Raw genomic sequence first — 17101 nt, 5'->3', positions numbered from 1 at the left:
CTGCGGCCTGGGGACCACTGCTCTAATAGGTACAAAAGAAGTACTGAGTAACAGGTACTGAAGAAATACTGGGTACAAGGTGCTAAAAGAAGTAGCGGGCACCATATACTGAAGCATAGTGGCATAGAAAAGCATCTGGTACCCTGGTGTTGAAAAAATACCGGGTATTAGGTACTGAAGAACTACAGGGTATCTGATACCAAATATGTAGTGCATGCCAGGTACAAGGTGCTAAAAGAAGTAGTGGGTACCAGATATTGGAGAATAGTGGTGAAGAATAGCATCTGGTACCCTGGTATTGAAGAAGTACAGGGTATCCGATACCAAGACGTAGTGGGTACCAGGTACTAAAGAAGTACAGTATAAAAGGAGTGGAGGGTACCAGACCCTGAAGAAGGGCAGGCTACAAGGTACGATGTACTAAAGAAGTACCAGGTACAATAATAAGAATAACAACTTTATTATTCCCGAAGGAAATTGCTGTGCCAGAGTTACAGAAAAATATAACAGTAATAAATAATAAAAGAAAAGGCAGAATTAGAAATAAAAATAAACTATAAAGTGTCTAGGTGCAAAAAGAAGTAGTGGTTACCAGGTACAAAAGAAATAGCTGGTACCATCTACTAAATAAGTAGCTACCGCCATGTTTGATGGAAATGAAGGGTACTAGGAGGTACTGAAGAAGTACCATCTAATACAGTGGTCCCCAACCTTTTTATCACTGGTACTGGTCCGTGGCCTGGGGGTTGGAGACCACTGATCTAATAGGTACTGAAGAAGTACTGGGTGCAATGTGCTAAAAGAAGTAGCAGGCACCATATACTGAAGCATAGCGGAAAATAATAGCATCTGGTACCCTGGTATTGGAGAAGTACCGGGTATCAGGTTGTTACGTTACCCCCATGGACGCCAGACACAGGTATATGGACTTGCAGATGGATTTATTCAAGGGTGTGACTTGAACGAGACCGGACGCCGGACTTAAATACTTGCTTGATTAGTTGAATTCCTTTCTGGTGTGACGTAGTCTCCAGGTGCAGAGGATAATTGCTGTGATCACTGTGCCGCTGGTCCGGGGACCCGAGGAATCGTGACACAGGTACTGAAGAACTACAGGGTATCCGATACCAAAGACGTAGTGCATGCCAGGTACTAAAGAAGTAGTAGGAACCAGGTACAGAAGAAGTACCAGGTACAAGGTACTAAAGAAGTAGTGGGCACCAGATACTGAAGAATAGTGGTGAAGAATAGCAACTGGTACCCTGGTATTGAAGAAGTAACAGGTATCAGGTACTGAAGAACTACAGGGTTTCCGATACCAAAGACGTAGTGGGTACCAGGTACTAAAGAAGTAGTGGGTACCAGGTACTAAAGAAGTAGTGGGGACCAGGTACAGAAGAAGTACCAGGTACAAGGTGGTAAACGAAGTAGTGGGTACCAGATACTGAAGAATAGTGGTGAAGAATAGCATCTGGTACCCTGGCATTGGAGAAGTACCAGGAGCCAGGTACTGAAGACATAGTGGGTACAAGGTACTAAAGAAGTAGTGGGTACCAGGTACTAAAGAAGTAGTGGGTACCAGGTACTAAAGAAGTAGTGGGGACCAGGTACTGAAGACATAGTGGGTGCAAGGTACTAAAGAAGTAGTGGGTACCAGATACTGAAGAATAGTGGCACAGAATAGCAACTGGTACCCTGGTATTGAAGAAGTAGCAGGTATCAGGTACTGAAGAACTACAGGGTATCCGATACCAAGACGTAGTGGGTACCAGGTACTAAAGAAGTACTGGGGACCAGGAACTGAAGAAGTACCGTATACCACGAGCTTAAAGGAGTGGAGGGTACCAGACACTGAAGAAGGGCAGGCTACAAGGTACCAGGTACTAAAGAAGTACCAGGTACTGCTAGAAAACTGGGTACAAGGTGCAAAAAGAAGTAGCGGTGACCAGGTACAAAAGAAATAGCAGGTACCATCACTAAATAAGTAGCTACCACCATGTTTGATGGAAATGAAAGGTACCAGGAGGTACTGAAGAAGTACTGAAGATGGAGGAAGATGAAGATCTTGGTGGAAGATGAAGATGGATGTTCCGGCTGAGGAACCACGAGCAGCTCCTTCTAATCACATTTCTGCGACGCAGATAAACTCTTTACAGTGATGGATGACACCAACGAGTGTGTGTGTGTGTGTGTGTGTGTGTGTGTGTGTGTGTGTGTGTCGGAGAATCCGTTGGAGGTCGTCCGTTGAATTAAAAAAAAAGTCATATGTCATATTTAATCCAGTTTATGTCATAATTAATCCAGCTCTGTGTCATGTACATATAATCCACTTCTTAAATATATATATATATATTTTATTTCTATTTCATTATTCACTATTTCATAATTCATGCTAATTTCCACTTAAATTCATACTAGCTTCCAGGTTGTTCGATGCTAATTTCAGTGCAATTTCATAAGAATTTCTACATTTTTAGGTTAATTTGGGTTAATATTTGTGTCCTTTTTTGCCCCCTGCAATTATTATGTTTATTTAAGTTTTATTTAAGTATTTTTATTTAAGTTTTATTTTATGCTAATTGCTGATTGTGAGATATAAATTAGCTAAACTAGATAAACTAGCTTCCAGGTAGTTTAAGGCTTCACATTTATTTATGTTTATATATATAAATAATCCAGCACAGTGTCATATTTAATCCAGCTCTATTTTACAATTAATCAATTTTAATGTATGTCATATCCATAATCCAGCTCTATATCAAATTTAATCCAGCTCTTGTAAATCATAGTTAATCCATCTTTATGGTCGTTATAATTAATCCTTTTTTATGTATGTCATAATTAATCACTATGTACGTACGTTATGTTTAATCCAGAATTCGTCCAGTGATTTTTAATCCAGTTTTTGTAAATCCTAATGAATCCATCTTTCTGGACGTCATATTTAATCCGGCGCGATGTAAACATGTCATATGCAATCACAGCTAATCCAAGCTGGTTAATAATCCAGTTGGTTAACCTGTGGTTTGCATGTGGTTGAGCATCTTCCCCCTAATCCCCCCCCACATGCCTTAATCCCGCTGTGGAAGCGTCCGGCGCACCCTCTCGCCATCTTTAAACCCCCCGATGTCAGGTTTCGAGGACTTTCCTGCCGTCTTTTTAATCCCTCCAGGAGCCTCGGAGGAAAGTTTCCCCTTCGCCGCCGCCAGCGAGGTGGGATTATCTCCGCTCGCCGTCTGTGGGTCCACAAACCAGAACCAGGACCAGATCCGGCACCTCGTTTCCATGCATTACGATGCTAGCCTCCAGCTAGTTTGATGCTAATTTCCTTTTTATTTTTTGTTATTTAACTTGAAATTATTATGTGTATTTAGGTGTAATTTTATGCTAATTTCAAGGGGGATTGCAGTCAAATCTTATGTGAATTCATGCTAATTTTCGCTTAATTTCATACTAGCTTCCAGGTAGTTCGATGCTAAGTTCAGTGCACGAATTTCGACATTTTCATGCTAATTTTTGTGTCATTTTTTGCTATTTTACCTGAAATTATTATGTGTATTTAGGTGTAATTTTATGCTAATTTCAAGGGGGATTGCAGTCAAATCCGATCAAAATTCATGCTAATTTTCACTTAATTTCATACTAGCTTCCAGGTTGTTCGATGCTAATTTCAGTCCAATTTCATAAGAAATTTAACATTTTTATGCTAATTTCCTTTTTATTTTTTGCTATTTTATCTGAAATGATTATGTTTATTAAAGTGTAATTTTATGCTAATTTCAAGGGGGATTGCAGTCAAATCCGATCAAAATTCATGCTAATTTTCACTTCATTTCATACAAGCTTCCAGGTTGTTCGATGCTAAGTTCAGTGCACGAATTTCGACATTTTCATGCTAATTTTTGTGTCATTTTTTGCTATTTTACCTGAAATTATGATGTGTATTTAGGTGTAATTTTATGCTAATTTCAAGGGGGTTTGATGTCAAAGCCAATATAAATTCAGGCTAATTTCCGCTTAAGTTCATACTAGCTTCCAGGTAGTTCGATGCTAATTTCAGTGCAATTTCATAAGAATTTCTACATTTTTATGCAAATTTTTGTGTCATTTTTTGCTATTTTCCCTGAAATTATTATGTTTATTAAATTGTAATTTTATGCTAATTTCAAGGGGATTACAGTCAAATCCCATGTAAATTCATGGTGATTTCCGCTTAAATTCATACTATCTTCCAGGTAGTTTGATGCTAATTTCAGTGCATTTTCATAAAAATATCTACATTTTTATGCAAATTTTTGTGTCATTTTTTGCTATTGTCCCTGAAATTATTATGTTTATTAAAGTGTAATTTTTCTGTAATTTCAAGAGGTTTACAGCCGAATCCAATATATATTCATGGTGATTTCTGCTTAAGTTCATACCAGCTTCCAAATAGTTGAAGGCTAATTGTGAGATATAAACTAGCTAGACTAGATAAACAAGCTTACAGATAGACGCTCATGTCAGTGCAACTCATAAGAAATGCTATATTGTTATGCTAATTTGTGTGTTTTTTGCTAATTAAATGGGGTTTGATGTCAAATCCAATATAAACTCAGGCTAATTTCCACATAAATTCATACTAGCTTCCAGGTTGTTCAATGCTAATTTCAGTGCAATTTCATAAGAATTTCTACATTTTTAGGTTAATTTAGGTTAATATTTGTGTCCTTTTTTTGCCCCCTGCAATTATTAAGTTTTATTTTATGCTAATTACAAGAGGTTTATAGTCTAATCCAATATAAATTCATGGGGATTTCCGCTTAAGTTCATACTAGCCTCGAGATAGTTTGATGCTGATTGTGAGATATAAATTAGCTAAACTAGATAAACTAGCTTCCAGGTAGTTTGAGGCTAATGTCAATGCCACTTCACATAGATTTCTACATTTTTATGCAAATTTTGATGTGATTTTATGCTAATTACAACAGGTTTGATGTCGAATCCAATATAAATTCAGGCTAATTCCTGCTTGAGTTCTAACCAGCTTTTAGGTGGTTTGATGCTAATTTTGAGATACCTTCTAAATTGGAAGCAAGTAATTTGATGCTAATTTTGGTGCAATTTCATATGAAATTTTATTTTTTATGCTAAATTTTTGTGTGATTTATGCTAATTAAAGGAGGTTTTCCTGTCAAATCTAATATAAATTCATGCTTATTTCTGCTTAAGTTCATACTGGGTTCCAGGTATGTAATTTGATGCTAATTTTCAGATAACTTCAAAAGTTGCCAGCTGGTATTGTGTAATGCTCTTTTCATGTTAATATATGTACTTTTGTATCAATTTTCAGTCGTTTTATGCTCATGTCCTGGTAGTATGATACTAATCTTCTTGTATTATCTTGCTAATTTCCAGGTAGTCTTATGCTAATTTTCAGGAAACCTCTCAAATTTCCATGCAGCTTGGTGTCCATGTTCTCATATCTTCATGATAATTCCCCTGTACTTTTATGCTAATGTTGATATAATTTCATGCAAATCTCTGTATAATTCTTCACTAATTTCAGTATAATTTTACTCATACTCTCGTATAATATTCTAATTTCGGTGTAATTTTATGCTGATTCAGATATATGATGCTAATTTCTGTGTAATGCTATGCTAATCTCTCTGGAATACTATGCTAATTTCTGTGTACACAAATGCTAATTCACGTTTACATTCATAATAATTGTCCACATCATTTCATGCTAATTTGCTGTCAAATGCTACACCATTTCATGCTAATTGCTAGTCCCGACCACTCTCATTGGGCAAGATCCCAGTGGGTGTGGCTTGAATAAATGAATGGTTTTGCCAATTATAAAAGCTATTATTGTTAGCTATTAGCATGTGGCTAAGCTACATGTGTCTTTGTGACACGTATGAGAGGGTGAATGTTTGTATGTCCAAAAAATGGTGTGTGAATGAATGACACACACACACTAAAATAACAGGCATATACATAAATGCGTGCACACACACACACCCATAGAAACATGTACATGCTAGCATGTATGTAAACACACACACACACACACACAGTGATACATACACGCTCATTCGTAAATGTGTGCACGCACACACACACACACACACACACACACATACATGCTGGCATGCATGCATACACACACACACACACGCATACATGCTGGCATGCATGCATACACACACACATACATGCTGGCATGCATGCACACACACACACACACACACACACACACACACACACACACACTTTAACGTAGAAATGTTGTGATGCATGTATACACACACACACACACACACTCACACTGGGTACATACACACAGATACATAAATGCGTGCACACACACACACATATAGAAACATATACATGCTAGCATGTATGCAAACACACACACACACACACACACAGGTACATACACACTCATAGGTAAATATTTGCACGCACACACACACACACACTTCAACATATAATGCTGACACGCATGCATGCACACACACACGCACACACTCTCACACACACACACACACACACACACACACACGTAGGTTGCAGTCAGTAAGTCTCTTTAAGCTGAGTAGAGTCCGTTTGATTTTCTGTCATCAATCGTGCCCCCCCATCCCGAGTTCTTTTATTTTATTTGGTTCAAAAGGGACGGAGCATCAAAGTCTTTGCGGGTTTAAGAAAAAAAGAAAAAAAAGGATGGAAACTTTCACTGATCGAAAATACGGGAGAAAAGACGGATGCGAGATGAAAGGATGAGGTGAAGGATGAAGGGGTGAGTGAGGACATCAAAGGGTGAGGCTGGAGATGAAAGGGTTAGGTGAAAGATGAAAGGGTGAGGCAGGAGATAAAAGGGTGGATTCAAATATGAAATGGTATTGTGACAGATGAAAGGGTGAATTAGTAGATGAAAGGGTGGGGAAAAAGATGAAAGAGTGAGTAAAATATGAATGTGTAATGTGAAAGATAAAAAGGTGAGACTAAAGATGAAAGAGTGAGATGAAAGTTTAGTAGTGTCAGAAGATGAAAGAGTGAGTTAACATCTGGAAGGGTAATGTGAAAGATGAAAGAGTGAATTAGTAGATGAAAGTGTGAGGTTAAATTTATATGGTGAGCTGGAAGATGAAAGGTAGCTAAAAAATTAAAGGATGTGGTGTAACATGAAAGGGTTCTGTAAAAGATGAAAGGGTGACGCAGGAGATGAAAGGGTGAGACTAAAGATGAAAGAGTAAGGTGAAAGTTAAATAGTGTCAGAAGATTGAAGGGTGAGTTCAAATCTGAAAGGGTCAAGTGATAGATGAAAGGGTGAATTAGTAGATAAAAGGGTGAGTTAAAAGATGAAAGAGTGAGTTAAAATATGAGCGTGTGACGTGAAAGATGAAAGGGTGAGACTAAAGATGAAAGAGAAAGGTGAAAGTCAAATAGTGTGAGAAGATGAAAGGGTGAGTTCAAATCTGAGAGGGTAAGGCAAAAGATGAAAGGTTGAGTCAAAATATAAATGTGTGATGTGGAAGATGAAAGGGTGAGGCAAAAGATGAAAAGACAAGTTAAAGGATGAAAGGATGAGATAAAAAGAGGATGAAAGTAAAAGGAGAGGATTTTTCAACTAAAGGATTCTTGGATTCTCATATTTTTGGATTTTTTAGAAAATATTTGGATATATACATGTATTTTATTAGACATTCTGGAATTTATTAGGGAATGATGAGTGACATTTTACAAGACATTTTTTTCATTTTAAGGGAATTAATAATATTTAGGGAATGTATCGTTAATTTTTAGGGAATATCCTGCTTTAATTTTGGAAATGTTTATGTCGTTTTCTTTTTTTAAATTTCCGCTGAGTAATCGTGAAACATTGGAAATGCTGATGATTTTTTTTTAAATATTCCATTAATATTGAAGAAATTTACTGCTCATTTTTTAGGACAGATTCTCCAGATTTTCAGGACTATTCAGCTGATTTATGGGAAATATTCCAGTATTAGGGGGGAATATTCTAATAATATGTAGGGATTGATGATCTGATTAATGGCAAATCATGTGATAAGTTTTTACAGAATATTTTGTTAATATTTGGACAATTTTTTGCAGATTTTTTGGAATACTCTGCATAAATACAGCATAAATTTTAATCATTTTTAGATAATATTCCAGTCCTATATGGGGAATTTACTGTTAATTTTAGGGAATTTTCTGCAGATATTTTGGAATTTCAGTTGATTTATGGCAAATATTCTGATAAGTTTTTTTAAAAGTATTCTATTAGTATTGAAGAAATTTACCAGGTAATATCTAGTAATATTTTGGGATTTTTTTTGTTAATAATTTTGGATTAATCAGATGATTTATGGCAAATAATCCTCAACTCCAGCCGCCGCTCGCCTGCGCTCACCAGCTAATATTCATTATTCATGTTCCTGCCAACGCACCCCCTACTCATTATCTGCTGGGAGGACACACACACACACACACACACACACACACACACACACACACACACACACACACACACACAGTCAGAAAAACACACAGAAAGGCTAACACAGCGCGTGCTGACACACAACTGCGCACAATTGCAACATGTTTTAATGATTACAACACATCCAGCCTCTCTCTCTCTCTCACACACACACACACACACACACACACACACACACACACACACACACACAGTCAGAAAAACACACAAACATACATAAATACATACATACATACATATACACACATAAACCCTGGTATGCAGGCTAACACACACATAAAAATTAATACACACACATAGTCTAACACACACACACACACACACACACACACACACACAGAAGCTCACACAACTAACACACCAACACACACACAGTGACATTTTAATAAGTACAATGCATGCAGCCTGCACCCCCCCTCACACACATATTTAAACGTGGACAACAAATGTAGCCAATAACGCACACACACACACACACACACAGACACAGACAGTCACACACATACACACACACACTCGTTGAGCCTGCATACATGCATACACACACAAACATACATACAAACATACGCACACTTTAACACATAAGTGCTGGCACATACACACACATACAGTCAGACAAACTCACACAAACACACACACACACACAGACACACAGCTACATAAATGCACACACACGTACACACACAGACACACAAACTGTTGCCCTTGCATACATGCAGACACACACACACACAAAAATCCTGGCATGCATGTTAACACACATACAGTCAGACAAGCACACACTTACAGAAACATACATATACACACACACACACACACACACACACACAGTCAGAAAAACACAAACACACACAGTCTCACACACTTGCAGAAAGCCCATACCTACATCTTAAAAATGCGTACGTAGACAACTACATTAAAACTATCCGACACACACACACACACACACACACACACACACACGTACAAAGTTGAGTCTTGTTAATGCGCGCACTGAAGCAGCCCGACAATTCGCAGGATCAAAGTTGGGACCTGTCAGGAGAAGAACACTGTCGTCATGGCAACCGTGGCGCATTTGGGTAAAGGCTCCGCCCCCCCGACTAGGGGAAAAATCTGTGTGTGTGTGTGTGTGTGTGTGTGTGTGTGTGTGTTAATCCCGCACCGCCTCAGGGACGGAGTGTGTCAGGTGGATAGGTGCCGGTTCAGCCCGCGACCTTTGACCTCTGACCCTCGACCCCTCGACGCCTCCCCTACCTGTGAGTTGTTGCTTATCAATTTTAAGACTTTTTATTTTTAAAATATAAATGTATAAATTCGAATATAATACATATAATGAAATATGAATAGAATATACTATGAAATATAAAATATCTAAGAATTTTTGATTTTAAAATATGAATATAATAATATATATGAATATGAATATGATACAATAAATATAACATTTTCAAGGCTTTTTATGTTTAAAATGCAAATACAATATATGAATATAAATATAAATATAAATATAAATATAAATATAAATATAAATCTATACATATAATAAAATATAAATATAAATATAAATATAAATATAAATATAAATATAAATCCATACATATAATAAAATATAAATAAAATGTAATATGAAGTATAAAATATTTCAAACTCTTTATTTTTAAAATACATTCCTCTTTTACCTGATTTAACTCTTTTCTAAATTTGATTTGAAATTAATTTCAAATCGTGGTTTTAATGAGATTAACGATAATTAATGGTTTAAAAATACACATTTAAATTGAAATACATTTTTTGGGTTCTGATTTCAGTTCTGAAAGTGTAATTTGAATTTCCTTTCCAAAAATGTCCTTTTAATTTTAATATTAATTCAAATCCAAATTCCAAGTTCATTTACATTTGGCACAAAGTCATTTGATTTTACGTTTAAATTGAAAAAAAAATCAACAACATAAAATAAAACATGAAATTATTTCAAAATGAAATTTAAGTTTTGATTTTACTAATACCAATACCAACTTATATTCTAAGTCTAATTTAAACTTACATTTAAAAAAAGGTTATTTTAAATCTTATCCTAATTCAAATGTAAATAACTTTTGATTTCAGTTTCAATTTCAATCTTAATCTGGATTTAAATTTAAATGTGAAGTAAAAGAAAATAAAAAAATTTTAGGGTATATGTTTGGCCTTCGTCACACGGTTCAGTGTATAAACATGGACATATATGTGTTTGTACACGTATGTGCGCACACACACACACACACACACACACACACACACACTTGTCAAAAATCTGGATTATCAGAGATGATGGATGTGAAAGTTTCAATCGTTCCATTTTTATATTCTCATCTCATGTTCTTTCTTCCTCAGCCTGACAGGACTCGAGTGTGTGTGTGTGTGTGTGTGTGTGTGTGTGTGTGTCAGATCATCACCGGAGGCGGACTACTGATTGGCTGTGACACTTTCCCGTGATGGTGATGACACTCGCTGCAGGTGGCGAGGAGGGAAATAACTCGGAGCGCCGGAGGGGCGGAGCCAGTTCACGACTCAGCCGGCGCAGGAAGAGCCATCCTGAGTTAAATGCCGAGTCATCAAGGACAAATCCCAAAGTAATCCCAGGTTTAATCCCAGGTTTAATCCCAGGTTTAGGCGGGAGACGGGATTGAAGATGCCCAAATCAAATGCCGGGTCGAAGAAGACGATTAGTCAACTCCCGGGTCACCATCGTATCCGGAGTCCAAAGGCTACCAGACAAAGAAGTCAAAAGCCCAAAGAGTCAACCGAGACCATCCCCGGGTCGGAACGGACCAGTCCAAAGTCGACTCTTGGGTTGCCAAAGGAAAAGGGGATGATTCCAAGTTCAAGTGCAAATTATCACGAGTCGAGCCAGGAGTTGTTGAGTCCAACAAAGTCCAAGTTAACCCAAGTCTGGACCAGCAACTCCCTCCTTGCTGGTGCCCCAGAGGTGACCATCAGGCCTCTGGAAATTCTCCCTCACAACTCCCCTTCTTATGTCCCTTGACTGGCTCCCGGTGGCCACCATCAAGTTCAAGACCCTGGTGTTCGCCTACCGGGCAGTGAATGGGAAAGCCTCAGTCTTATCTCGAGGATATGGTACAAGCATACCCGTCCACCTCCGGGCGACCGTCTCGGCTCGGTCTCGGCTCCGAACTCCCAAAAAAGGTCAGAACAGAAGGGTCGGTACCCATCTTTCGCCATGAGCTGAAAACATACGCCTTCACCAAGCACTACCCGACTAATCGCACTTAGCCCCAACACCAACCCCTAAAAAGGAGTGTACATATGTATCTGGTTCTGAGATGGCTATTTGGTTGAGTGGTCACTTCTGACTTCCGATTACTGGTACTTCGGATCTTCGGTGACTGAATTGCACTTCTTGTAAGTCGCTTTGGGTAAAAGTGTCTGCCAAATGACCGGAATGTAATGGAAAGTCAACACCCGTGTCAACTCCTGGCTCACGGCAGAAATTTACCCTGTCAAGTCCCGAGTTGAGACAGACCATTCCGAAGTCGAAGTGGACCGGTCCCAAGTCGACTCTTGCCAGAGAATTGCAGTTTCAAACGCCGATTCATCGAGGACAAATTCCAAGTTTAATCCCAAATTTAGTCCCGGGTCACGGCCAGAGTCAAGATCGAAGAGTCCCAAGTCGACTAACGAGTCCCGGCAGAAAATGACCCTGTTAAGTTTCAAGTCAAGACAGGCAATTCCTGAGTTACATCCCAAGTCAAGACCCGAGTGGAGACCATGTTAACTCCTGAATTTCCCAAGCAAACGGGCAAATTCTGAAATCAAGTCCAAGGTCTGGAAGATTCCCGAGTCGACCAAGACAATTCTTGGGTCAAGTCCAAGTTTGATCCCAAATTTAGTCCCAAGTCAACTGCCGAGTCACGGCAGAAAATGACCCTGTCAAAGTCACAAGTCATTTGCGGAGTCAAGACAGGGTGAACTCCCGAGGCGCCATCGTTTCCCAAGTCCAAAAGGCAAATGGGCAGGTTTTGAAATCAAGTGCAGAGTCAAAAATGTGAATCGTCAAGTTCCTTGCCGAGTCTCCAGCAGGTTAAGACGGACTTATTGCCAAGTCGAGTTGTGCGATTAAACTGAATCGCAATTAAGGAAATATAGATACGAAAGAACGTCCAGGTCAAGACTCCACTCAACACCCCAAGTATGCTCCAGAGAGTCCCGAGTCCCAATTCTGCAAGATGAAGATGGACAGTCCCCTCGAGTCACCCCGAGTCGGGAAGCTAGAGTCCAGATTAAGGGGTACGCTCCTGGAGTCTGACTGACCATTTGCAGGTTGAACCCCGAGTCCGGACGGGGTTCGAGGTCACAGAAGGTCACAGAAGGTCACAGAAGGGTCAGAGGTCAGCGAGGGGCCATACCGCGAACATCGCCATACCGCAGACACCCATCGGAAGCCGTGGCAACCTCGTCGTCGGGTGTCCTCTCACCTCGGAGATTGACTCCATACCCGGTTGTCATGGCAACAGGGAGATAGAACAAGTCGCCCCGGCCAGGAGAGAGGGACCACGTCTGTCGATCAAGTCTGGTCACGGAATTCATCTCAGCGTAGCCGGAGTGGACTGGGGGTGAGCAGATGAAGGCCGCCGGGACTAAGAACTACCTTTACGTCGAAAAAGACATAAAAGACAAGGTTTTTTTTTTTTAAAATTAAATGCAATTCAAGAATTTTCCACTAGGGGGCGCACTATTTTGATTCGAGTAGAAGACAATCCGCATCACTGAGACGGACCAATCAGCAGACGGTATCAATGGACCACCTGCTGCTTGTTATGACGTTGTTTCCACCCTGTTCTCCACCTCCTGCTACGCCCTCATTAGCCAAAATGTCGTTATCAAAATAGAGAAAAGTAGTTTAAGAGTGTCGAATTTTCAAAGAAAAACGGACTACGTCCTATTTATTTACGGAGTCGCACGGGAAACCTTCGTGCTCGGCGTGTTTGAAACAAGTTTCGGTATTTAAGGAATATAATATACGGCGCCGCTACGAGACTCATCAAAAATATGACAGCTTGCAAAGAAACAGAAGAGATAAGATCAACCAATCACAGGCAGGTCTGAGGAAACAGCGTCCACTTTCACCCAAAGATGAGAAATCAGTGCAGCAGCGCTAAAAGCTAATTGCTAATTGCGAGTGAAAATGTGCAATTTAATGTTAGTCAGCAGCTTCACTACTAAAGAGTATGTTGGAATTCTACTGTTCATGCAACTCCATACATTTTCAGTGTGTATTGTGTGTGTTTGCATGTTTCATGGATGAAGTTTACACATTTACAGGTGAATATTATCATCCTTACACATTTAATATCCCTCTCTTTAATTTGTAAGGTGTAGGCAGGGATTCAATTTAGATTTTATATGCACATGTGGAAATAGTTTAAAAATCCCTTTCTTTATAAGTCTCATTTAATCTTTAAGTGATTGGAAACGGAAATTGCGACCATCCAGAGAAAGGTTTTAACCCCCCAAAAAAACACCAACATAGAAGAAGAGATTGTCTGCTAATGGATGAAGAAGTAGAAGGGTTAGCCGAAGAAGCTACGAGAAGGAAGGCGGCTGTTACCTGGGGAGTACGAGTCCGACGTGGTACCTGAACGCGAGTCTTCTATCCAGGAAGTGAGCAGCATATTTTGTTTGAAAAAAAAAAAAAATCCTGAAAAAAAAAGTAAAAAGAATAAAAATTTTTTTTTTTTAACATAATTTTAATGGACAGCTTTTTTTTTTTTTTTTTTTTTTTTTAATAAAAACGTTTTTTTTCTTTTGTCGAACTCAAAAAAGTACACATACATTTTTTTTTTTTTTTACATATTTTTGGGAAATTCTGTTTCATTTTCTGTTTTCCCCCACGTAGCCCTTTTCAATTATATACTGCTCAAAAAAATAAAGGGAACACTTGAACAACACAATGTAACTCCAAGTCAATCCCACTCAGGAAGCAACACAGATTTATTTGGACTTGTTTTAAGGACATTACATCAAAGTTGGATCAGCCTGGAGTTTGTTTTTACACTTTAATTTTGAGTGTGATTCCTATTCCAGACCTCCATGGGTTGATACAATTGATTTCCATTGATCATTTTTGTGTGATTTTGTTGTCAGCACATTCAACTGTGTAAAGAGCAATGATATGCAATGATATATAACATACAATTTCCTGCTTTGGCTCCCGCCTGATTGAAAATCACCAGTTTTATTAGTTTGCGGTACAGGAGGCGGCTGGTCACGGATGGCTGATGACGAGAGGAAGGAGGGCGGGTTGAGAGTGAAAACAAAATTAGGATCATATTATGATATTTGAAGTCTGGATTAGGTAATAAAGAGCAGGAAAATGAGCTAAAATAACTAACAGTTCAATAAAATTAGCCAAGCAATAGCTGAAACGAGCTTAAATTGTCTAAAATGATCCCAAATGAGCTACATTTGAGTTGAAATGTGCTAAAGGAGCTAAAATTAGTTAAATATGTGCTTGAAATTGGCATTTCAGGAGCTGAAATGTGATAAGCGTAATTAGCTGAGCATTAACTGAAAATGAACCAATATTAGCTAAACATGAGTTAAAACTGGCCAAAAGTAGCTTAAATAGTTTAAGCTATTTCAGCTAATTTGATTAGCTTAACAACATCTTGATGGTGTTTTGTGAAAATGAACAAACGTGACTTGAGGGTTGAAAAACAGTGGAGAAAAACATATGAAAGTACATTTTGTTAGAAAAAAAATGACCTAATAACAGTAAACAAATTCATTTACATTAAAAAAAATCCCCCCCCCCCCCCCCAAAAAAAAATGTTGCTGATTATTGGACTAGAGTTGACTGGACTCAATCCAAATCTGACCAAACTTATTGGAGGGGACTGGACTCGAGTCGACAAAACTCTAGTTAAACAAACTTGACGTGACTAGAGTCGATGTCGCGCCACCTATTTGGACTCAACTGGCCTCAAAAGACTCGACTCTAGTGGACTTAAGACTCGACTCGACTCTGCGAGACTCAACTTGATGCCCTTCTGTTTGAATGGCCTTCACTTGATGTGACTGAACCTGACTTGTCCGATAGGAAGGAAGGAAAAGCTCAACTTGACTTTTCTGCACTACGTATGACTTGACTAAGCTTGATGGTCTGGACGCAGTACCATTCCTCATGAGTGGACTCAACTTGATGCAACTCTGATTGGATGGACTCAACTCAGCCTGACCTGCGGAAAAGACTCCCCTCGACTTCTGGACTTAATATGACTTGACTTGTTTCCTTGTGACTTGACAGGACTCTATTTGAATGGCCTCCGTTGGACTCGAGGTGACCCAGACTGAATGGATTTAACATGACTAGACTCGGTTTGACTGATTCGAAAAGCCCCGACTCCACTTGCCTACTGGAGTTAACATGACTTGACTTGACTCCACATGACTTGACAGTACTCTATTTCAATTACCTTAACTGGACTCAAGGTGACTCGATCTGAATGGACTCGACTCAGCTTGACCTCATATGACTCGACTCATCTCTACTTGACTCCTTCTAAATGGACTTGACAACACTGAAGGGACTCTGACTGAATGGACCTGACTCGACTTGATTAGACCTAAGGTGACTCCACAGCACTCCACCCGAGTGGACTCGACTGGACTGGACCTGTAATTACTCGACTCAACTTGACTCACGGCCACTTCGCCCGATTGGACCCAACTGGACTCGAAGTGACTCTGACTGAATGGACCCGACTCATATGGACCTCACAGGACTCAACTCGACTTGACGCCACTCTGCCTGAATGGACTCGACTGGATGATGGACTTCGCTCAACTCAATTGGACCTCATGTCACCGACTTGACTTCACTCCACTTGACTGGACTCGAAGCGACTCAACGTAACTCGGCCTGTAGTTCCTCAACCTCAGTGGACTGAGCAGGGATCAGTACAGCTAGAGGAAGGGACAAGGACAAGTAGATTAGGGGAGTAAACAAAGACCCCTGGAAAAGGAAATGACTACTCAAAAAGGAAAGAAAGAAATGAGGACTCGCGGAAAGGAACCTAGGACTGTAGTTTAAGGACACAAGGATACGAGAACATGCAAAAACACAAGGACGTACGGAGAGGACAGAACCCAAGGAGATGACACAAGAGAACAAGAAGCAAGGGAACGGTGACATAAGAAGACATGAAGGGAAGAGGACAGGACATGCAAAGACAGCAGAGTACGAGTAGAGTACATCAGGACACAAAGAGTTGAAAAAGGGACATGAGGACAGGACACAAGGAGAAGATACATGGACATGCGAAGGCACTAGGTCATGAGAGAAAACTAGGACTGAAGGAGATGAAACAAGGACATGATGACAGGGCACTGGAACCCAAGGACAGAACACGAGGACACAAGATCCTAAGAAAAGAAGACTAAAATGCAAGTGAAGGACACTAGGAAATGATGAAATGACGCTAAGAACCAAGGAGATGAAAGAGGACATGAGAAGAGGGCACTAGAAGACAAAGGGACATGAAGAAAGGACATTTGGACACAAGGGTATAAAACAAGGACATGGAGAGGGGAGGGAGCACAAGAACT

Source organism: Fistularia commersonii, chromosome 9 (assembly GCF_037954325.1).
Source record: "Fistularia commersonii isolate RoL2024-O1a breed Wild chromosome 9, RoL_Fcom_v1.0, whole genome shotgun sequence".
NCBI lineage: Eukaryota > Metazoa > Chordata > Actinopteri > Syngnathiformes > Fistulariidae > Fistularia > Fistularia commersonii.
This window is presented reverse-complemented; position numbering follows the sequence as displayed.